This window comes from Anoplopoma fimbria, chromosome 19 (assembly GCF_027596085.1).
Source record: "Anoplopoma fimbria isolate UVic2021 breed Golden Eagle Sablefish chromosome 19, Afim_UVic_2022, whole genome shotgun sequence".
Taxonomy (NCBI): domain Eukaryota; kingdom Metazoa; phylum Chordata; class Actinopteri; order Perciformes; family Anoplopomatidae; genus Anoplopoma; species Anoplopoma fimbria.
Window position 1 is genome coordinate 2206441 of NC_072467.1, and position 24881 is coordinate 2231321.

A 24881-nucleotide genomic window follows, 5' to 3' on the forward strand; every position below is an offset into this window, starting at 1 on the left:
GGGAGGTGGGGGAGGGAAATAAACAGTCCAAACAACGCAAGATGAGAGAGGAAAGCGGTTCGGGGCTCGTCCCTTTCTCACATGAAACCTCCAGAAACCAGCAGGCTTGGTGCTTGGTGCTGAGCTAGGCAGAGCTGGGAGAAGTCACATGACGCATGCTTGGGAAAGCAGATTTCAGGACCTTGGACAGGGACGTTTCAACAAGATTGAGTTTCCTCTCAAGCCTACAGTATTAAGTAAGCACTGGGGATGCAAGAGAAGAGAAAAAAATAGAATTACAGACATTCAAGAGAGAAATGTCTCCTCATTAATCGCAATCAGCCATTTGTACTCCAGTATAAATGTTTTTCCTGTTCACTGATCACTGTCATTTACCTTTCAGCACATTCTTTCTGACAAAGTAAGCAATCAGTGTAGCTATTTTGAGTTTTTAAAGTGGTTACATAATACATTAAAAGTTGCTCTATTGCCTAGAGGAGTCGTTTTTTTTGGTGCAGTTCAGCCTTTTAAATGAATTGCAGTTCAAATACTACATTTAAACTGTGTGTATGCGGTCCACTTACTGGCTCTTACATAGCTTTCAACTGCTTCTCATGGTCTTCATCCACCTGTGAGTGGGTAAACACCTGTACATCTCACTTCCATGTTTGAGTGAAATATAAACTAAAAACAAAGATAAGAAAGAACAAAACATTTCTTTACCCAACATACATACCAGTGTCTTTGCAGGTTTTGCTGATTTTCTCACACACCCAACTAAAAACCTCACATACTTAACATTACTGCCAATGGTTCATGCCATGATGTATTAGATTTCAGTTATAACTTGAAATGGATTACCAATTACATCAATTCTTTGCAAGTTGATTTTCATACTGTGGTCACAGGAATGAAAACAAGAGGGCCTTTATTCACTGCAGACATTTTGACACAGGTGTTACTCATGACATGAATGAATGATGGCTCATGTCCCAGTGAGCCAGTATGCACAATACCAGGACAAAACCAAAGCATCATTCGGTTTTTCACTATACAGCCATGTCAAAATATCTTCTATGAATAAAATGCTCTAAAACAAGATTAGTTGCGATGTTAAAGTGATTTTTTAACTTGAGTTACCAACTGTGGTAACTCACAGTTGGATAAAGACTCTTAAAAAAACAACATTGGTTAGATTAATTTAACTATCAGATAAATGGATTACACTGAAAGAAACTTTTGAGTCTTTCAGAAAAATGACACAGTAAATTGTCAAATAATAAAAACTTCACCATTATGATGTGAATAAACATCATATATTAATTTATAGTCGTGAATCCTCTTGTATATAACTTTTACAACACATGTGGTTTATTCACAAGACAAAAAAATTATATTTAGAACTTACCTGGTAAATGAAGGTAAAACCATAATATTTAATGTTTACATTTTAAGTTGCACGTAAACAATAATATACATATTTATATCTGAGCTTTTCTTCTTCACCTGATTTTATTTCCAGGTGAAGAAATTCCCAAAACAGAAACACACTTATAGATTATAGAATCTCATTTGGGTTGGTCCTCTTGTTTTACATCTCATTTTTTCAATATGTTATTAACCTTTGCTCTGAACACTGTATCCACCTTTTGCAATGAGACAGCGGTTGATAGGTCAATTACTTAAAAAGGGTAATTGCAAAAACCTGAACTTGCAGCGTGAGCTTCTTTGAACCGCACCATGATGTCATGTTTGATCTGGCGGAGCTGTGTGTCTCAGTGGTTACAGAGCTGCACTATAAAACATGCTCCAGCACACAGCCAATATGCCTCTTTGAGCACCCAATTTGTTTAAAAGGCACAGGCTCTAATCTGCTCCTGTCAGTCCTCCGGCTACTTCTCACAGAGGAGATTTATTTATTACTCCATCTCCATTGTTATCTGCCAACAAGCCTCTTTTTTCTTCAATTAGTCACTGGCTAGTTAGATATTAACCAAATATTTAAAATGAGTAATAATACAGGTGGTAAGTGATATCTGATGCAATGTTATACATGCGCTAAGCAATTACTGCTGCCAAGTTTTGACTAGATTTGCATAGACACACATGTGAGAGGCTGATAACACTGTGGTTATTTTGGTCTGCTCTGTGTGAGCCAAGGTGCAACACAACGGGGCTGTTGTGTTTAATGTGGAGAGTTTCAGTCCTTCCTGCTCTGTAGATCACTGAACCTTAAGAGAGCAGTAAAATGATGTGTCTGAAAGTAACGCCTACTAGATTCTTAAATTAATTTGTGTTTAAAGTGATTTAGATTAGCAACAACACAGCAGCTTCTGTCAAACTGTGACTCAGATTCTCTGCTAGAGAAAACGTCTCACAGAGGAGGGAGCATGTGTGTTGTTGATTATGTTTGTTTTTGTTTAAATGAGAATAGGTGACATCTGTGCTGCTCACTACTCCATCATGAAGATTTTGTTAACCCCATTATTTTTCTGCTTAAATTGTAAAGTTAAACCAGCGCTAAACCAGAAAATTATTTCCATCATCAATCAATCTGTTGATTATTTTTTCAACTAATAAAATAAATTACAAGACAGCTGTGAAAGTAATGAGCTGAAGGGGACGATGTCAAATATATTTTGTTGTCCAACTAGGATAGTTGATTATTTTATTATTATCATTGTCATTGTCGTTGTTGTTGTTGTTGTTGTTGTTGTTTAAACAGACCAAAACAACTCCCCCTTATTTTTGCTTGATAAATGACTCAGATGGTTAATCGATTCTCAACATACATTTTCTGTCGTTTAATCTTTTCATCACTAATTAAAACCTTTAAAAAAGGCACATGTAGAAATCCACATTTGAATTGAAAAGCATAAACCTGTTAGACACCTATATTTTGCTGCAATACAATATGTTTTTCTAGTTAAAACATGAAAATAATGCATTTGAGAACACAAGATCATTTTTAATTGTTACATAACATCAAATATTACATGAAATTTCATTTGATTTTGAATTGGTTTCACATACGGAAACCCAAATCTTCCCTAAAAGCTCAAACTCTTTATGTATCCACATGTTGTTTTTTTCACATTTATGACATCTGGTCAGACATGAGAACAAGAGAGAAAACAGTCATGCATCACTGTCATTCTTGGTTGACATTGTGATCTGTGCCTGTGTGTGTGTATTTGTGCAACAATGTGGTTCTGTCAGTGTGCACATGATGTGTGTGTGTGTATGTGTGTGTGTGGTTGTGTCAAATGGTGTTTTCTGTAACAGCTCGTAGTGCTGTCAGTTTTCTGCAGAGGATGCCGCCGTGGTGTCCTCGTCTTTCCCTGAGCCGCCTATGAAAAGGCTCCAGTCTTAATTACATGATCCACCAGGCTTCTAATTCGCCACACTCCTCTCAAATGACATTTACTAATTACTTCTTCCTGTTTTAGAAACAGCTTTCTGAATTTTATCCAGGCTCCCTCATGCTCATTGTCATGTAAGAACAAGCAAGTTAGCTGTTGTGGCGGTCACAACCTATTTGATTGAAAGGGAGTAAGCAAAAATACAAGCAGACATCTGAAATCCCTTTAGAGCATGATGTTGTGTCGAACAATCTGGATTTTCCGTAGAAAGGAATTACATAAAATCAGAGAGATGTGGGGGGAAATGTGTGGACAAAAAGGGAAGAATTTCTTCAAAGAGGCAACAAAAATGTTCTTCCAGGTGACGCTTCAGCCTTAACTGCTCAGTTCCCTCAGTGGTAATAATAGTGTGGAGCCACATTAACGCCTTATGCAAATGATCGCTATGTATGCTATTGTTCGACAGAAAATTAATAGATCTATGTGAATGATAAAGCACGAGATAAAAGATTTTTCTCTTCCTTAAATTAATCCAAGACTCTGTAAAAGATATGAGACCTGATGCTTCAATACCTCCTGCCCAGTGCATGATGGGAAAACCAATGGCCACTGGCGTGCAAAGAATCTCTTAGAGTCAGGGGTGGAAATTCATTCACAGGGTCAGGGGCACCACTTTTTATTAAGTGTCCTTATAAAGGGTTTATAAATTGTAACTAATGGTTTAGAAATCATTTACTATTGTTTGATAAATCAGTTATGAGCCATTAATGAAATAACATGTGGCGGAAAATTACTATTGTTGTTTCTCCTCATCATTAAAAAAGGTTAATGGGTCAACAAGTCAGCGATTATACAGTTACAAGTGTTAATTAAGTCCCTAATAAAGGGTCATGACTTTCTCTTTCTCCAATAAACCAACAAGGCTACAGTTTAAAAGTTTTTAAAGTTATTAATTACATATTTTTCTCTCTCTCATGTTGGCAGTTGTAAATGTGGATACATTTCTGATACATTTATTTTGGTCTAGATGCACTGCAGCTCCTTTTCCAGAAGGTCAGAGGTCAAACAGGCTACTTGAGGGATCTTCATTAATTAAAGAGCTCCAAAGATGAATCAAGTAAGAGGAAAAACATAAAAAGTTTGAAATAAAGTTATTCTTATTTATTAACCAACTGACATAAGCATTAGTATATAATGTATTTTTGCTTGTATTGATACAGCCTTTAGCTATAATATACACAAAGAGGGACTTGTTTGAAGGGTTATGGTTCATTTACACCCTCAGGTTGCATCAAAGTGTCTCTTGAACTAACCAGAGGACACTTTTGGGAGCACTTGGGCAGCTTGAGTACCCCTTGAGCTGAAGGGTTGAATGCATAAACGTTTATTTTGATGAATGACAATAATCTTGGAAGAGAAAACCTGCAGTTGAATTTGAAGCTGTGCAAACCATCAAAAGAACATACTGTCATGTGTTCACTTTCTGTTTGTTGCTGTGTTTTACAGGCCTAGCTTGGTTGCACTACAGTACAACGCGTTTTTGGGACTTTAACTGGAATGGAGGCTGACATGTCTCGATGGCGGTCTCCAATGTGGCAGGCAGGCATTGCTCCCACGGCTGCTCCCTCTCAACTCAGGCTGATTCTCCTGTGTCAAGACCGGTTAGCTGGCCTGCCACTCACAGCTCATGAGTGGGGGAGTGGGAGAAACTGGACCCACCAGACACTGGCTGCGTAATGTGCGGGCAGTACAGTGATACTACTGGCCATGGCGCAAAATATCTTACCGTCAAATCGCATGTGTTTAGCAAATTACAGGACAGATAACCTGCTTTTTGTCTTGCTATCGGAGCTGGCTGTGGCCATGTGCTCCTCGCTGACACTCTCATCGACGACAACCGTTGTGTAACAGCGCAGCGATGTTCCAGGGTCCGCAGGGCCCACTGAGTCTTGGTCACATGTAGGAAGTCTGGGCTTGCGCACATGCAGATTTCATGTCTGCCTGGGTGAGCCTTCACCGACTACAAATATTTAACTTTTATTTACAGTTCACCGTAACATCAGTGCTGTTTGAAGCTCATGTCACTGTGCACATCATATCTTAAACCACAGTCATCTCAACTGTGTCAAGTCAAGCCAATTTAATTAATTTAACCCAATATCACAAATAATAAATTTGCTGCAGAGGTTTTTACAGCTTATGACAACCTCCCTCGCTTAGGTAAGACTCCCCAAACAAACCCCTTAACAGGAAAAATAAATGAATGAAATGTCTGCAAGAGCAACTGAGGAGCGAGCCATCCTTCAGCACAGACACACATGCCATAGATATTGTCTGTACAGAACAGACCATCATAATAAAATTACATTATACACAATCTATATGACAAATGATACAGAGAATGTGAACATAAAGAAAAAAACTACTTTTATTTGAAACATGCTGCTTTTTACTCCACATGCACAATTCTATTTTTTGGAGCCCCCGATGAAACAGTGCGTACTGTTCGAGTACTCTATTTTAGGAGCAGTACATGAATTATAGAGCGAAGTGGCCAACAATGTGTATTGCATTCCCTTTCTACTGACCTGAGTGCACTGAGAGAGAGAGAGAGAGAGAGAGAGAGAGAGAGACGCGTGGCGAGTGTCTGTGATGAGTGACCATGAGCTGCTCTTGGAGTGTTGGTGAGCCGAGCGATGGCAAAATCCCTGCTCTTGGCAGCGGCCCAGGCCATTGTGATTTGTTTCCTCGCCGCTGCCTACAGGGTCGCCACCTGGCAGACGCTTCCTCCAATCTCCCTGGGTTACACAGAGTGCATCCACAGCAGGTCTGTAATTGAATTTCACACATGTCACAGTCAGCTTAATTGTGTTTGCTGCGAGGTGCGTGTACCTTGAAAAATTCAATCTTGATATGCTTGAGAATGATTGTGATGAGGGGGAATGCACTTCAGCTCCTCTGCACACTTTGAACTACAGTCACTAAAATAAATGCAGCAAGTTTGGTACCAAAACAGTAAAGGTTTAAATGTTGTGTAAACACTCTGAACTTCGGAGGGTTGACCTTGACCTGCTAGAGATACGCCATTATCTGGATGCAACATTAATCTTCCATACCTTCTCCTGCAGAGCCACATGGTTTTTCTTCCTTGTTACCTTTCAGTACAGCGGTTAGGTAAGGTTAGGTGTTCGACCATGTTTGGGGTTTGTGTCGGCCAATCCAGGTGAAGGAGGCAGGATGTGAACCAAGCCTGAGGGAGAAGGTCTGTCTGGGAGGTGAAACGTCCCACATACATGAATGGCCCCTGGTCTCTCACCACTCTTTATAGCCTTAATAACCGTCATACATGTCACTAACTTTCACTTCAGCATACAAAAAGATGTGAATTTATTTTATATTAAGATAATCATTACAGGGCTGCACGGCGGTGTAGTGGTTAGCACTGTGGTTAGCACTGTTGCCTCACAGCAAGAGGGGCCCGGGTTCATTTCCCGGGCTGGACAACCTTCTGTGTGGAGTTTGCATGTTCTCCCCGTGTCAGCGTGGGTTCTCTCCGGGTTCTCCGGCTTCCTCCCACAGTCCAAAGACATGCAGCTTAGGTGCATTGAAGACTCTAAATTGCCCGTAGGTGTGGATGTGAGTGTGAATGGTTGTTTGTCTCTATATGTCAGCCCTGTGATAGGCTGGCGACCTGTCCAGGGTGAACCCTGCCTTCGCCCATTGACAGCTGAGATCGGCTCCAGCACCCCCGCGACCCTTAACTGGATAAGCAGGTTACGGAAAATGGATGGATGGATAATCATTACAAAATAATGTGCATTTGTATGAAAAACATAAAAGAATGAGTGAAATGTATGTGAGCCGATCAGGGGGAGGTGCACTAGTTTGTAATTGTATTGTAAAGGCTTAAGATGATGCATTTCTAACTATGTTTAATTATATATATTTTGTTTTTGTAGCCTCTGTAGCTGTAACTGAAGAGACATTTTACAAGACTAATAAGACACAATTCAGTAAGTGGCAATTTAGCAAGCTAGAATATATACCTACAAAGATTGTTCTATTTAAAATCAAAGAAAATGAAAACTGCACACATACACACACACACACACACACACACACACACACACACACACACACACAGTAATATATATTATATGATGAATGAAGAATTTGTAAAGCCAAGCACAATCTTGTTAAATGGACACAGTTTAATTAAAGGTATCTTGTCAATGCACGAACTGGAGCAGCTGTGGTTCTCCACAGGTTCAGGACTTGTTTTCTTCCGACATTTTTCATTCCTACATTTGTGTTTCCACTTCCATTTAAGTGGAATCTCCAGACCGCAGTTTCTATCCGCTTTCCTTACTGTACAATTCTACATGAGACACAAACGCTCGCCTCAAAGTAGGCCAATTACCAGTCACTATGAATAAAGACATTAATGCAATGTGGCAGAGCCAAGAAGAGCCGCAAAGGCAGGGTGTCTTCCTTTAGCTAACATGAACTCAGAGGGGACACGTAAACAAGTCCCTCCGTTACATAATCAATCCCTTTCTCCTTGAAGCATCTTCTCTTATTTCACACACACATTCCCCACCTTTTTCTTCTCTGAACATGGTTGATCTAACCAGGTCTAATGTCCTATTTCCTGTGGCTTTAACAATGTATAGCTGCTTCATTAATTCATCATGGTCTCCAGAGGATGAATTTTACTCCTTTTTTGAATCCCCTTACTCTCTTCGAGCACCACCATGAGGTTGACAATCCAAAGTGGGAATATTTTCCAACTATTGGATGTATTGTTGTGCAATTTTCTACAGAATTCTAATGACTGTGGTTCAGAGGTGGAAAAATGAATTACATTCTCCACAGTCGTTTTTTCTGTGCTTGTACCTTTTTAAATCTGTAATTTTACTTTTACTTAAATAGGCCCCTACATAACGTGTACAGCAAACAACACCCTCTGTCCTTTGACCCCTGATTAGGATGAAAACAGCAGAATGATCCATCTCCTTGAACAGACAGACATGCAATAAATTTTGTTTGTTCAGAATAGACCAACATAGCAAAATACGGTAAATTACTACATAAAATATAAACATATGGATTAGGGAGCACAACACAACAACCTCCATTTTGTGAATTGTAGTTTCTAACTCTTTGTTATATTCTTGGGTTTGGTTGTTTGAACGACTGTAACTGCAAGTGGAAGACAAATATGAGACTCAAACATAGATTGCCACTGCAGGTACAAGGCCCTGGCACCAGTCCGATTTTATTCACTGCCTAAATTAAAAGGGCACAGGAGACAGTTGTGCCATAACGGGCAGCAGGCACAGATTTCATGTGGAGTAACAGGGGCGACGAGGCGGCTCGCAAAGGGTTATTGCCAATATAGTCTCCGCAGCACTCAATCACTGTTAAATTAAATCTAAGGATGACAGATGCTGCCAATCAGCGACGGGTTAGTGAGGTCAAATTAAGATCCATACGCTGACCTTTTCCTCGGCCGGCTCCTTTCAGAGTGCCTATCATCAGGGCTTTCAATAGGGACTAATGAGCCTTAATGGTCAGATCCTGGCAGAGTGCCATCGCTTACACTACAGCCCGGTGCTCACCAGGGCCAGGCGAGGTTATACCACTGTTGACGAGTGCTCAAAATAAAAACGCTATTATCTCAGCTGTTGTAGTCAACAGCTCCTTCAACACCAGCGCCCCACCCAGCATGATCCCATCTTCAAGCCTCCTCAGTGTATTGGTTATTTTCTTGTCTCAGTGGAAGGGCAGATTTAAAGGACAGGGCTGGAAAAAGTCATTTTTTTTACATTGTCAACAAATCCTGTGAATGGACCAAAACTTACAATGGACTGATCCTGAAACAATTATTGTCTGTGTAGCAAAAGCCTGATACATCTAATTCCTCTGTGCCATAGACGTCATTGTTGTCCAAATCTATTAAAAACACATCATTGAGCCACACTGTTACAATGGGTGGCCATGTTGTACTAGATAAACATGGGTAGTGTAGTTTATTTTGAGTAAATATCACATACACCGTCTTGCTGTACATACTCACTAGAGCACTAAATGTTTATTAATCAAGGATCAACTGCCAGTCCTGAGAAGTGAAACCAGCAAATAACAAATCCTCTGGTTGCAAAAAAGAAGTAGGATTGTGAAGTCTATGACAGATTCAGCCTACCTCTCAGTAAACATTGTTAACTTGAGTTCATGATCTCAATCGCTAGTGTCAACTCTTATTCAATACAGCATGATGTTCATTCAGTAAATGATGGTTCCATTAGAGTAAAATAGCTGATAAAGCAGAGTGTGCTTTACGGCGAGGCTACCTTGTGATTGACAGGATGCCACCACAGCGTTGGTCAGGGTGTTTTTTGTTTTAGAGCTTTAACCCTTTCACAGTGGGTTTTCAGTTCATGACTTTTTATTGTCGTCTAAAAACGCCTTGGTTGTACTTGTTGCCACCCTCCCGTGTCACTTCTGCAAGGTTAAAAAAAAGATGCGACGGCTTTTAACCGAGATGGCGAAGTCGAGGCATCAAATCCGTAGTACACAAACCAATGGCTGTTGTCAAGGTGACTGTGTCCACTACTTATATACAGTCTATGGTAGTGATACACATCTTGAAATAGTCCACTACAATACACAAGTTCCTCCATTTTGAGAAACATTTGCCAGAAAAATTTCAGTGCCCAGCTGTGAGTCAACTACTGAGTCCTTTTTTTTTAAATGGCATTGTTTATTTGTGACCTGTTTTAAATGATTTACTTCTTCAGTTGAAAACAATGGGTTTATGGCTGAGAGAGCAACATTCAGGTTGGGGAAGTCGGAAAGCTTTTGAAAGAAATACTACTGCATTGTTGTTTCCAGTCTTTATATGGGATTTGTTCACAAAAAGTAAAACATAGAAGACAGCTTTATCCTTTCATCTGATGTTTGTAAGCATTATCTACATTCATTCTTTTGATCACTACATGTAAATCCATTTTGCTGTGGCGTTCTTCCTGTGGAGTGTGTTTCTTACAGATGGTTGAGGCTGCTCTTGACCTTCTCACACCAGAAGCCACTGAGTTAAAATTGTACCTGCCACGATCATCGGCTTGCCATCTCTGATTGATATTTGTTAATCAAACTGCTGCCCTTTCCAGTCTGCTGCTAATGAAAAATAGATCATTAAGTGTTCCATTTGTAATTAATTTGACAGGTTTTTTATGGGCCATGTAAAAGAAACATAGTTTTTTATCATACTGATAATGCTTAAATATTATAAATCAATAATTATTTTGCTCCTTCCTCTTTTTCGTCTTTGTTTCCTTCTTGTAGCACTCGTTTTTAGCAGCAGTATTCGTGGAAGTAGAAACCTCCTCGTGCTCTCTCACTGCAAACGTTTATCTTTAGCTTTTTTCTGTACTTCAAAATGCAGTTATGAACACATTTGGACACTTGGGTGAGCTTTTATGCATCGTAATACAAATGTGCAGGCTCACCAAGGCTTGCACAGAATGATTGAGCCGTGAACTGTGAAAATGTCAGCCCCTATTAATAACAATGCAGGATCAAGTATGCTGCATCATAACGTCTGCACTACGTCCTGTATATTAAGATGATCAACATTAGAAGTCTATTTAAGTCACACAGTGAGTGGATTTTTGTTTTTCCTGATTGTGGCCTTCAGAGTGAAGCTGCAGCCCTGGGATTAATAAGCCTCTCTCAGTCTGCCTCGGTTAGACTCAAAGCCACAAAGCCACAAGGAAGCCGAGCAGCAGCCGCCTGCAGTGCATAACAACGGCTCCAAATCTGATAGAATTGGACAAGTCAATGTGAGGGTGTAATTCTTGTGGAGGGAAAAAAATACAGTTTCTATTTAAATTTAACGGTTTTGTGCATTGTAACTGTAAAATTACTCAAATTAAACAGAATAATCATTTGATGTAAGAAGGGAGGCAGAGCTCAGGGTCAGATGTCCGTCCAATAGTCAGACACACTTATACGTTTATTAAACACAGAAATGCGGCAAATCCCCACAACTGTGCAAATGTTTGTTTTTAGTTATCCTGGTATTTTTTATTTGCTTGAAATATGACTTAAACGATAAATGGGTTATAAAAATAGATGCCGATTATCTGTTGATCCACTGAGTGATTAATGAAGGGCATTGATCACTTGAGCAGGAGAAGAGATGAAGTAATAAAGACACCGAACTATAAACGGAGAAATAAAAAAATAAAAAATTGTCAGACACACAGCCTTAAAGACAAGTGCCACACAATCTCATGAAAACGCTTTTGAAAAGATTCGTATCACATCTTGCCAGGTCAGATCTCTTTTGGCTTTTCAGACTGGATTCCTTCCAACAGCGTTGACGCAAAGCAGTGCCATCTTGGTTCACTGGAGATATCCCTAGCAGTATTTGGACGCATGCATCTATTTATTTCAGCCTACAATGTGCACAACCTGCCTCAGGGCTAATTACATTTGCACAGTTCAGAGGTCCTACATTGTCGCCTTTCGAGACACCTCCCTGACACAATGGCGGAGAACAAAATATGTTGAAATGTGAGGACAAGAAGCTTTTAATTGTGATCTACTGGTGTCTGTAATGGACACACAGATATCGTCGAAAGTTTTAAAAAGTGCACAACGCGTAAGCTTATTTACACGTAGCTCAGGTTAATATTCATTGCTGTTTATTAGCTTGTCTGAGGCGGAAACGCACACACTCACATGCGCTCACACATGCAGTGAGGACCATGTAAGATACAGAGGAGCAGAGAGAGACACAGAGAGGGAAGCACAGTTGACTTCCTCTGTCGTTACTCACACCTGCAGTAGGATGCAATCTCCATAGCAACAAGACTTGGCAACACTGTGCAGAGTTGATATTTGAGGTTGTGATCTTTAATACCCCCTTTTATCTCCCTTTTTTACTGCAGCATTTTGTGGAAATGCTTTTCTCTCTAGGTTTTTTTTCCCACCTTCACTCCTAATCTGTTACAACTAATGTGTCACAACTAACCCTCTGCTGTCATCAATCTGTCGTCTGGAAATGATCGTTAAAGTGAAACAATCATTCCAAATCAAGCTCATACCCAGGAACTAATTGGAATAAGTATTTGTTTTCTCCTGGCTGCCCAGTGCTGCTTGATGTACAAGGAATGTGTCGCTCAAATGTGCTTATTGTGCTGGTTATATGGTGCCATTATTTGTTTAAACCTTTTCACAGCTGTTGCCATACTTTGACAGTCAAAATCATGTGTGCATGATATTCTACAATCATTTACTCAGCAAAGTCAGTTTAGCAGGACGATCTATAGCCAGTGGAGAAGGCATAATTAACATTCATTTGTTGTATAATCTAATCTTTGATGCTCTTCACATGTCTTTCTCCTGAGTGGCCTCAATGTTTATTATTATTATTTGTATTAAGAAAATAATTTAAAAAAACTCCCAGCAAGTGACTTGATACATTTGTAGTTGATAAAATATGCTCTGCTGGACTGCCATTCTTCTTCATGATGATTTTAAAATCTATGTGTATAATGAATCATTACATGCTCTGCACACCCCTTACAGTATCATGCAGCATGTCTGTATGTCCTCTGATGTAAGAAAGTCCAAAATCTTTAATTGTAATCAGCTGAAAAACCTTTAAGATAATTGAAAATGCATACGCCATGACGACGGTCAAAACAAACTGGCAGTGGCATTTCCTTTGAATATGAGATGTGATGTTGTTATAAAGAGCAACACTTATAACACATAAGACACCTTAAAACCATCTATAATTGAATCGATGATGAATATAAAAGCTGATGCTGCTGCTGATCCGAGAGCCTCTGGGGTGTTTTCCTGATTTCACAGGGACCTTGGATGTCCTCCTGTGTTGAATTAGTTGTTACAATGTTTGTTTACTTTATCCCTCCTAAATATGTATCAAGTATCCTGCATTTGCTTCCCCCAAGAAGTGCAGCCTCATCATGTGCTAATAATGAGCCTGTTGGTCACACACAACCAGGCTGATGGTTGACTTGACGCTGCCATCTAGTGGTCATGCAAAAGGAGCAGGTCCTGTTCGGCATCGGTCAATAAACATGCTGAACTATAAGCACTTTATTTTGAACCTTTCATCCATGGATTTTGAGACAAAGGGCCTCTTGTCACATTAAGGGCCTCCATCCCTCCCACATAAGAACAAGAGCCATAGATAGATAAAGAGACATATTTTTAGTCGTTTTGCATTTCTTTTAGGTTGTTGAGTATCTGTTTGTGGATGTTTTGCATCTCTCTGGTTGTTTTGTGTCTCTTTGATAGTTTTGCATCTCTGTGTGGTAGTTTTGCGTCTCCATTTGGTTGTTTAGCATTTCATTTTTTGTCGTCAAACTACTATCAACTATCTTATAAGTTTGATGCTTCGTACCAGAAGTTAGAATTGCTGCCAAATACATAAATACAAACTGTTACTCTTACATGATCTGATGTAAACCATTTAATTAAGTGTTTATACGCTGCTTATAAATTCTAAATAAGGGAAAGTCTTTGTCAACAATTATAATCCTCTTATCAAGCATCCATAACTGTTGTATAAGCAGTCAGTGTATAACACAGTATAAGATAGTTGTAATGATATATTATCATATGATGACACGTGAGCAAACCCATTCAAGACTGTCTTGAAAATTTTATAAATACCTACAAATCATTATCAGGCACATTTAGAACTGTAATGTCATTACATATGATTACAAATTATAATCGAGCAGTCGCTAACTGTTTCCTTACAGTTATGAGATGTTGTTGAGAAATACATTAATGATAATTATAATTTAGAAGTTGTCTAACATTTTCTTGCAATTACATTATAACGTGTTTTATCAAGTTTGTACACACTGATTATAATCATGAGAATGAGAAAACGTACATATGAAGAAAAGACAACAATTAGATTAATGAGATTTTTTTTGGGATGTGAAAGTTGTACACTTTTATTTTCTACACAGAAAGTGAACAATTAAGATACTTTTTTGTATCTGTAATTCAATATTTTCATTTTCATTGGTGACCAACCAAAGAGAAACTGCAGTAAACAGTCATCAGGGATATCCCACCATCCCACCACCCACTTCTGTCCGCCTTCATCCACTCACTGTGTGACGAGTCAGTTTATCAGTGAACACTTATGTATGTTTCTGATTTGATTATCGTCCGTCTCCCGGGTCACCGTTAAATGTTTGTAAAATGACAAAACAAAGCAACATACAGTGGATGGAGTCAAAATTTGATGAATTATTAATCTGTCATGTTTTCTGAACATGAAAGATTAAGAAGTCACATATTTGTAAGAGAAAATTACGAAAACAGTATGATTATAAAAATGTGTTCCTCATTTTTATTAACTTGCCATAACTAGTGAAGACATTTCACCCCTTCTCTCTCTCTCTCTCTCTCTCTCTCGCTCTCTCTCTCTCTCCTTCTTTCTCTCTCCTTCTTTCTCTATCTCTCTCTCTTTCTGGTGTCTTATAAATGCATACCATTTCCTGTAACAGCCATTTTGTTGTCATGGACACAGAAAGAAAAAAAAGGAGAAAAAAGAAAACATCATCTGTGTCCATAGCAACTGAGTCAAGTTTAGTGCTGCCAAAAATGGTTTAGGCAAAAGTCTCCTCAGAGATGCAAAATATGTGTATAAGATGCCAGTGCCTTGCAAGGCACATTCGGCTACCAGTAAACAAATCTTACACATTCAACACTACAGTTCTATCAGAAGCCAGTGCGTTAAACAGCATCTCTCCTGACAGCCCATAAAAAGATTATATCAAAATACTGCTGCTACAGTGTAAGGTAAACACAGTGATTCCACAGTGATTAGTACAAAAAAAAGAATATAATTACACTGTTGCTTAATACTGAGGAATTGATAAATGGCTGCTGCACAATCTCCTGTTAGTGCTCAGTCTGAGAAAAAAGGCTTTTTCCTCTGAAAACAGAGCAAGGCATCCTCAGGAAGCCTCTAATCCCCTTTAGAAATCTTAGTCAACTACTATAAATAGAAAGCATCCATGGTGCCCTCTGCTGGAGATTAATTTGAGCCACTGACGTGCGCTGTACTGTATTTTTGGAGCATCAAGCAATGCTGCAGGACTGTTCACAGACTGATGAGAAATGTCCATGTACACAGGACTATGCTGCCTGTTTCTTTCAAGATGAATCACAAGGCTGGCACTTTTAAGTTGACTTTGCCGCATTGATCATCCGTGTCTATGTGAATGTTGAAAGCAAGCTTGTTTCACCATGAAGACATTCTCCCACATGCATGCCTGCATCATCCTGAAGTTAGCCAATCCCCACACTCCCCCTGCTCTCTCTCTCTCTCAGGGCGTCATTAGTGGGAATTACCTGGTCTCCCCAGGAAAAGCCTAATCAAGCCTCCACTAAACTGAATGCCTCTTTTGTTTGCAGACAAAATAGCACAGAGGAAATCCCCCTCTGTCTTAGGCTAATCATCTATTGTTATTTAACAACTGGCAATCATGACCCAGGAGGACGCAGCAGGGTTCCAAGGTCACTCCAGGCGCCCTCCACCGGGATGCGGCCTCTTTTGACCGGCTGAGGAAAAGACAGGGATGATAAATAGTGATAGGTGGTAGAGATTGGATGGGGAGCTAATTTATTTCATCAAATTTGGTGGGAATCAGGAAGCTTCTGGCCTTTGCTTTTGATGAATGTCATGGTCAGACTGCAGAGTTTCTGCAGAGATTAATGACATTTTTCCAGATCATGCACTACCTAGTATGGCTACAAATAAATGCATTTCTTTTATTTTAAAATAGTTTTGAATGCAATAGTGCCTGTGTGTTGTGTGACTCCAGAATTGGAGGATTTCGCTTTGCATTGCAATTCTGCAGCCTTCCAGTGATATGTAATGATGTGTGCGCTGACCTCTTGTCCATACAATCTGATCCATCGTCCCCAGGGCGGGTGAGAGGGGGGGAGAGTCTCTGTCCTGTCAGTGTGGGGAGGACGTAACAAAACCACAACCTTTAGAAACCTTTGTCAACCTAAAGCATCATTCTGTCTCTGGAAGTGCAGCCCTATTTTACTACTCTGTGTGTGTGTGTGTGTGTGTGTGTGTGTGTGTGTGTGTGTGTGTGTGTGTGTGTGTGTGTGTGTGTGTGTGTGTGTGTGTGTGTGTGTGTGTGTGTGTGTGTGTGTGTGTGTGTGTGTCAGATAGTGAGACAGGAAAGGTAAAACCAGACTGGTGTGAGTGCGTGGGAGACAGAGAAGAGAAAGAAAAGGAATTTACGTGTATTTGTTAGTATAGACGACCCCACCCCTGCCTCCACTGAATGTATGTGTGTGTGTGTGTGTGTGTGTGTGTGTGTGTGTGCTTATGATGGCCCCGGTGCTGCTGATGGTGGGAATGCAGTGCTGCTAATCCCAGAGGAGAGCAGAGCACTGCAGAGGAGATGCTTGGCAGATCTCCCCTCATCCGTGTGACTGTTGCTGGCGTCTGGTGTGGAGAAGAAATCCGGAACTGGATCAGAAAGCGAGCCACCCGTGTTTAATTTGCACGGGACTTTTCACACCGAAGGGAGGAACTAGGCAGAGATAACCAAAAACTAAAGCATACAGAAGCGTCTGCTGTCCTTCCTCTGCCAACTGCATGTCCAGGAGTGACTGTAGATAACAGGCAGAGGGGTCAGAGGGTGTCAGTGAACATGATGTGAAGCCTTTTTGATTCTCATTTAAAAGACTGTGTTTCAATGAAAGATTAACCACTAAACTTTAAATAGCCTGTTCATAAAGATGTGATAGTTGTCTCTGATACATTGACACACAAAGAGCAACTTTTTGATAATTTCTAAAGACCAAAAGACCATTTTTATGTTCGGATGTTTAAATGCCATTTTCACAGATGAAGCTGGCTGCTTTTGAGATAATGGATAATAATCTCAGTCAATTATTAATTTCTTAGTTAGGAAGTTTTGGAGCACTTTTGATTTAAACGTAATTGAATCAAGCTCCTTAACAGATTTCCACCTAATTGATAGAATTATTATTACAAATTTGTAAACAAGTATGGTAACAGGACACGGACACTTTAGGGTTTATGGATAACTGTTTTGTCCATATTGCATTCAGCACTTTAGAATATAAATTCACTACAACCAATTGAGGTGTAAATGTTATCAAATGCTTTGCAGCTGTTAAGGGATATAGAAAACGTTTTTTATCTTTTTCTTAACAGATTGAAATTAGTTGGGAATTTGGTAATAACTGTATCTCATTTTATGTTGTACGATTTGGATTTTGGATCACTTTTAATTATCATTTATCTATTTTTACTGTGTTAGCCAAATTCTTCTGCAGAGGACCTTGTAATACTACTTTTTGAAAAGTGTAATTAAGTTATTACTTTTATCATTCTTTCCTGGGACAGAGTCAGTCCCCTTGCATCACAATGATTTGACAAAGCTCAGACCGGAGAATGAAAAGATAATCTCAGTTCTTGTTTTCGACCAGTAAGAGACAGGACAGCAGCCGGGATGAGGTGGGGCCAGATGACATAAAACTGCTCATGGGACGCGTCCTCAGAGTTACTCGGCCTGTTGGATGCAGAAGGATGCTGAATGGACTCTGAGCTGTTGGACAGAGACTGCTGCTGGATGGCATTTTGGTTCTGACGATGAAGTAATGCAGCGACCTGCTTCCTCTGAGGACTTTTGGGTTTATCAACATTAAATTGTTGACAAAATAACTTTTATCAAACGTTTTGGATGATTTTGTTGTGATATATGAAGACAAATTTAAACTTTTGAATTTTTTTTTATTTTCCTATGACCTTTGTTAAGGTCAGTTTGTTTTCATTTTCGCTGTATTACAAAATGCTGTTCAGGTTATATGTTGTCGAGCACATCTCCTTATCACTTTTCCAGCCCAGCTATCTATCAAATATGTGTTGGACGGAGAACTGATAAGGGTATGTGTCTGACACTTTCCTTCACTGATAACTGGACATATATTTTGGGAAAAAAAGGTCATTATATGAACCAGTGAACTTATCAATATTTTAACAAACATACAGAAGCTGTTTGCTTCTGTCAGATTCTGTACAGCATCACTACATGCGTTATAAACCTGTACCTTATTTTAATACCAAGTTAATTTGGATCAGCTGGTGCTTTCATAATTTTTGGACTTCATTGTTTGATGTGAGTTATTTTTTCTGGTCTCGTACGGATTTTTAAATGTGTTGGCATACCCAATTTATCAGACTAGATGTGTGTTTGGCTGTTTGCTCATCAGTGTTCTTTGATTTTACATGCACTATGAAGACATATCTCTATCTAACATTTAAGTGTGTACTTTCACACAACAATGATGAAGGTGCAGCCATGATTAAAAGATGATACATTTTATAGTTACAAAATGCACTACTGTTATCAGCTTTGTTTTTACCAAACTATTGCAAAATGCTGAATTGCAAATGCTGTAACAATGCTGCATTGCACCTTTTATTCATTTTAATTCTTATTTAGCCTCATATTCAACATGTCTTCAAAACGCTTTTCTCAGGATGGAAAGTGGAAAGTTTTCACCGACTTTTTTTTTTTGTACTTTTTCAACAGACCATATTTTAAACTGCCCCAACTTTCTCTAAGCATGATTTATGTGATCCAATAAAATCTTAATATATCACAAATGTAGCCATATTTTTTGCTTCATGTTCCTCATAATATGTGCTTGATGAAATGCAAAAAATACAAATATTTTAGAAATGTAATGAGTATTATACATAGCTAAAAACATGCATTCAAACATGCTATGCAGAAACTCCTGTGCAGAGATCTGGATTGTAGCCTGCAGCTGCATCAGCTGACACAAGAGGGTACTGTTTCACTACTTTTGCAGAGTAGCTCTCTGGTCGTCAGAATACAGGTGGAGTGGATGTTGAACACACAGGACCCACCAATGATACAACCCAAAGCTCCTATAATGACATCCCTGATAAGAGAGAATGCAATCAACTAAGAGTAGAATAATCAAATACAATGATCTTTAATCATGCCAAATATGCAAGGGCAGCCAATGTCGCCTGAAATTGATATGTGGAGCGGGGCAGACTTTAGGCTAAGGGATCATTAAATTGTGCTTTAAGCATCCTCCCCTGCCATATGAAGGACCCTCCTGCCTGATTTGTTTGCAAAATCTTGATGGGCAAGAGAAAGCTTTTGATTTTTCTAAGAATTGTTCTTATAATTACATTTACAATAAGGCCTGTGGGATATTATGTGCAGCTTGGGGGTAAAAAAAACTGCAGTACTGTTTTCGAGTATATGTAATGCAAAGTTTAACTCATTGGAGAAGATAAGATTCTTTTAAAAGGACAAAGATGCCTCATTTTATTTAAAGATAATGCAGTGACAAAGAACAAATTCTTTTTGACTCTGCTGCCATCATGCCACTATTATTTATTGAAGTTTAGAGGCAATTCTGACTGTTTATAACTGTGTTTACATTCGGGTGAAGAACGGTTGTATTTCTCTTCGCTTTGACCAAGAGCCTTCTATGCTCATTTTTTACAAAAGATCCCAGTTAAGACAATGTCTGACGTATAAGAAACAGATTAAGGAATTAGCTGAACCTTTAAAAAGGTGCTGATGTCTCTAAACGTCACAGTCATGATTAACATTTGTGTGTACATTATGTTCCCTCTAATAGGAGGCATTGAAAACATGATGTTAAAACCGATGGTGAAACTAGAAAGCTTTGGCTCATCCCTTTCCTATTTCACTAGTAACTATGGAAACAATGCATTGTCATTAAGAACTTGATTTTTGATTGCTGACACGCTCTGGGATAAATTTGGGATTTTCACACTTGCAGCGATGTTTATTTCTAAAAAAAACTTGTTTACTGACGCCAGTGTCTGCCAGCTAAGGTCACACAGAGTTTATTTGTGAAAGTGATCATCACAGAAGGCAGGATCTTCTCTCAAAGCGTGAATAAATCAACGTTAATAACAGTTTCACTTAATACCATTGCGACAGCCATCTCTGTTTCTGATACTACAGGTTTCTGTCCACATGGTCCACATGTTCCTTGTGGCTGCAAATGCGCGTTTCTAATAAAAGATTGACCGTTTGGTGACGACACAAGGAGAGGTATTAGGAGAGAAGTGTTCTGTCATCTGAGATAGTCAATACATCTAAAGCTCTCTAATTAGACACAAAGACGAAAACCCATCACCATGACGACACAATAAAAAGACAGAGGCGAAGGATGGGTTGGTGCGCATCGCTGGAAGCAGAAAGGGCACTAAATATCACCGTACATTTGACTATAGTTTTGTGATATGTTCTCCGCGTCCTATTAATATCTGCTGCTAATTTATTTTGACACGGTCTTGAAATCAGCTGCGACCACATCGTGACGCATGATGTCCTTTTGAATAGATAGCAGCTTCACACTCGTCAAAATATAGAACCGTTAATGAGATATGATTATGTCCAGGATATTGGAGAGATGAAAAATGGCCTGCTCATACTTTTTTTTAAGGACTAAAAGAGGGGGAGAAATGAAGCACACCTTAAAATTGAGTGGGCAGCAAATCCCCATCATCTCCAGCTATAACACCAGACCTCCCACTGATGCTTGGAGCTCCCCACCACCATCTGTTGCTGAGTGTTTACCCGGGCATCCACCGCCTCAAATGCCACAGTGCCACAAAACCAGCCCTCTCAGACATGCATCATCCGAATACCAGCCCACCGCAGGGGACAGGCTGAATGACAGATCTCATTGAAACCGTCCCGGGGTGGGTTCAGGACACCCGGAGAAGGAGCCCAGCAATTAATTGTTGGAGAGCAGCACTGTGCCTGTTGAGACTGGTTTGTATTCATCTGCTTGGTATGGAGCTCAGCAGTTACTATGGCTTGACGAGTGGCAAAGCGACTGTAGGCACTAATTGGTGCAAGCTCCTACGTCCCAGTCTTGCTCACAGGAGGAATCTATGACACCGTAGATAAGGCTGCAGGGCCGGGACTCTACAACAGTCTCCACTGTGCACATCTAATGCAAATAATGAGGATACATATAAAACCAGAAATCAACCCATAATTCATTCAGTTGAATCATCATTGGAAACCCATGCAACTCCATATTAAATGCACTACCTCGTTAAAGTTATTTCCCTCTAATACATTTTGTTTTGGAGGAGCAAGTGGTCCCCAGATGCTCTGTGACACTCGGTTTGCATTTTCTCCTCATTCATATGCCAAAAGATGCTGACAAGACCAGTGAAGGTGGCTCGTGAGCAGTCTGCGAGTGACATCTTCATGCCTCTATGCGTCAGCTTTGACAGGAAGTCTGGCAAAGTGCTAATAAGAGATGTGCTGCCATACATGAGCGTATGTTTGCCAAATGTTCTTATAGCATACTCCAGCAATCAGTAAACTATAACAAGGCAAGAAGAGCACACTCATACCCAGAAATGAGCCACCACACAAGCAGAGGAATGAATGAAACTATTCCTGCTGATCCTCCCATTGGATATCTGTGTTTTTTTAAACCTTACTCTCCATTGTGTTTTATTGGACAGTGCAAGTAAGGATCACGGACCAAAGAGTCTTCTCTCCAGGATGCTGAGCTTTTCAAATCACCTTATTGACCTTTCACAAACCAAAAGCAGGAATCTATTTAACCTTTTCAACTCTGTTTGACATACACTGGATAGGTGAACAAAAAAGACTCTTTTTTCAAGCTGTAATACAGACTTTTTCAACCCAGAAACGTGTGACAAATGTGTCAAACATGTCACTTATTCCTGCAGCGTTACAAAGCTAGCTAAGAGCAACCAAAGGAGGTGTTGTTGTTGCTGAACAGCTGCCACCCTGGCAAAAAGAGATAATTATGAGATGGTAAATGCTTAAACAAAATGTTACAGTAGCAAAAAGAAAGAACTGTAGTGAAAAATAATAGAAAGTTCTCTTTGTATAATACAATGCAATTCAAGAGCACCACAAACTACATACTCAAAAATGAAAATAGGGTTGAATCACAGCCTCTCTAAAACATCATCATAAAATACTGATTATTATAACCTTCATGAAGGAATAATTTATTGCAGGAGTGTTGTATGAGAACACATTAATAAACTGGCAACTGAGGATGTATATCAACAGGCTGATGACAGGTGATAAACATCTCAAAATAATGTATATCGAAAACAAATTCTACATAAAAAACAGCTCACATACATTGCAAAATGTTGAAAGCTACATGAAAGGAAACACACATGATTCAAATAAAACTATGTGCTTCTGAAATTTCATCAAAAACAAGAAAACCAGAATGATACCAGCTGTACCTCCAACAAAAAGATTCACAGCATTTGATGTCGTATTTGGGTGTGAATTGCGTCTGTGGGAAGAGAGTTGGCACAAGACTGGACTAAACATTAACCAGCCCATAAATAATAGTGCAAATCCCAGCATCTTTGATTATGTCTAAAAAAAACAGAATATTACGTGTTTAATTTTATTTCTAATCTACTACTTTTCTTCCAGCTTGACCCCACTTCATCCCTCCACATCTGTTCAGTGTCACATTCAAGGAGAGCTCAGCAATGTGGGAGAGCCTAAAGTAGTTCTGCACGTCCTCAATACTCCTGTTTCTTCTTTGTACTTAATATCTGCAGCAGCATGCAGTTTTTCTGACTCTCATCAGCTCTAAAAGTTGTATCAGCACTTGAAGACTGCTGGAAAATGTCTGGTATTTGGAAGAAACTGCAGCCTTGCACAGCAAACCAGTGAGCATATGCAGACTTGCCAGAGTAAATAAGGCCATGTTCAAAGTCTATGTCTTAGTGTGAGAGAAATTTCACCACTACTGAAGCTATTAGCTTTGTTCAGTAATTTAAAAGAAACAGTTCAACGTTTTGGGGGAAATGCTTGATCATTTTCTAGTCAAGAGGGAAATGAGTCGATCAATACGCTAATTATGAAGCGAAAGCCAGCAGGAGCTTAGCTTAGCATAAAGACTGCCAGCAACAGGGAGCCTTACTCTCTCCAAAGGTAGAAATTGTATGTAATAATAATAATAATGTTTTATTAAGTGATCTTTAAAGTGCTGATGTGAGGAATTTTATATTTACCTTTAGACAGAGCCAGGCTAATTGTTTTGCCCTACTTTCATTCTTTATGCTAAACTAATTGTGTAGATGGGGGTAAAGGCTGATCTCCTCGCACAACCTCTTTCAAAACCAGCATCCACTTTGTTATTTCCTTTTTTTCTTGCCAAACCAGCTAGAGATGCATATGCAACTAACTGGGCTGGAGTGAGGAATGAAACTAGAACATGTGCACGCAGCACGCATGCTGGGTGGATGACGACATTTTCGTCAGGCAGACCAAAGTGGATTCTTGCAGAAAGTATGAATTGACCTTTATAAACATGAGAGTGATATCAATCCTATAATATGATCTACATTACCCAAAACTACAAACTATTCCTTTAAGACAAACACTTTCAAATATTGAGTTCATATTTATATTGATTATAACTCTTTAAATTGAATCTAATTTGGACATTGCCACCGAAATCTGGAACAACAAGAACAAGAAACCTGGAATTCATGTGTTTGTAAATGGAAGCATGCATTGACAAGATCAATGATGGTTAATGATATGTTGTATTTTCTATTCTAGGAAACAATAATAATAATGATAATAAGACTTTGACGTGCGGCAATCATCTGGTCATTTGCCAACTGTCACATTTGAAAAAGTTGAAGAGCATCCATCTGTAAAAGGTCTTTAAATGACTATTGTGTGAGAGAGGTGTAATGACAGCTTTGGCATACTAACACATCATTATCCAACAAAAGATGCTTGATAAGATGATTGATTTTTTTTTTCTGTTAGGAGATTATCACCATGACAGTTGACTGTAACACCATAAGCGTTTTTGCTTTTTTCTAGCCTGCATGTGCTGCAGAGCTGCTGTTTGCAGGAACAGATTGTATTGTGATCCTGCTCGCTCTGCGTGGTTCTCGGTGGTCTCGGCTGGATGTGTGGTGCAGCGTGGTGGTCATCTTCCCTCAGAGACATGATCAGAGCACTGCTTCTCTCTAATGATGCTATTCTGGGCTGACTCACCTCCCAGCTGACAGACAGTGCTTTATTAGTTTCTTCAGGATAAACGTCTCCCTTTCCACCCCTTCCAAAGCCACATCTCAGGGGTCACTGACGGCATCGTCCTTTATTTGGTTTATTTATAAACCCTGTCCCTGTGCCTCGCTGATCTTCTCCACACACCTGGCTGTGCATGGCTGATCACATTGATCGAGACAAACCTCTACTAACAATTTGTGCTCAACCACAGCAGCGTGCCTTGAATACCTCAAATCCAATGTCTTATCTTCTTTTTTAAATGTTCTCACACCAAATGTCAATCATATCTCTCTCGGCAAATGTCAGTGGCACAATGCACCAATGTTGAGATAAAGGATAGTAGGAT

At 39.5% G+C, this 24881-nt stretch overlaps 1 protein-coding gene across 2 annotated transcripts in view; it reads right to left on the bottom strand.

Annotated features, from left to right (window-relative positions):
* The window catches only part of LOC129107893 (pro-cathepsin H-like), a 243842-nt gene that overhangs the window by 29930 nt on the left and 189031 nt on the right, over positions 1 to 24881 (bottom strand). The gene's annotated exons all lie outside the window — the stretch shown is intronic.